This window comes from Trichechus manatus, unplaced genomic scaffold (genome assembly GCF_000243295.1).
Source record: "Trichechus manatus latirostris isolate Lorelei unplaced genomic scaffold, TriManLat1.0 scaffold00235, whole genome shotgun sequence".
NCBI classification, from domain to species: domain Eukaryota; kingdom Metazoa; phylum Chordata; class Mammalia; order Sirenia; family Trichechidae; genus Trichechus; species Trichechus manatus.
In genome coordinates, this window is record NW_004444171.1 from 870,279 (window position 1) to 871,079 (window position 801).

Here is an 801-nt window from a genome sequence, read left to right on the forward strand (position 1 = left end):
GGTTTGAACCCAGCAGCCACTCTTCGGAACAAAGATGTGGCAGTCTGCTTCCATGAAGATTTACAGCCTTGGGAACCCTATGGGGCCGTTCTACTCTGTCCTATACGGTTGCTGTGAGTCGAGATCGACTTGACAACAGTGAGTTAATCTTTCTGATCCTCAGTTTTCTCATTCTAAAAGTGAGGTCTTGAAACTATAAGACCTCTAAATTCTTGCCTAGTTTTGAGTTAATTTACTGTTGTAGTCCTACCTACATATTTATTAGAAAAAAAAAAGTTCCGTGATCATCTGAAAAATGGTTAATGCTTTGGTTAAAGTCATAATACTTTATTCTGAATATAGCAATTTTTAAAAATAAAGCAAAGTATCAAATCATAGTATTTGGTAGTATTTTAAAAAATCTTATAAAAGTTTTCTTAGAGAAAAACTTGTACAACTGACATGGAAAATTCCATTAGATAATTCATGAAATATGAGTATATCATAGTCTCAAAAAGTAAAGTGTCTTTCAAGCTTTGATTCAACTCACAGGTGAATTTCTTAGTTCAGTGCTAGTCAGAAGACTGTACCATTTAAGTCTTTGCTATAATTAATAATTTGTCACTAGATTTAGCATTTATTTAACCCATTGCCATCTAGATGATTTTGACTCATGGCAACCCCATCTGTGTCAGAGGAGAACTGGAATGATTGAATTCAAAATGCATATGGACCAATCTCTGAGCTATTTCCCTTTACCAATATTATTTTATTTAATCCTCACAACATTCCTATGTGGTAGATATTTTAATTTTAATCATT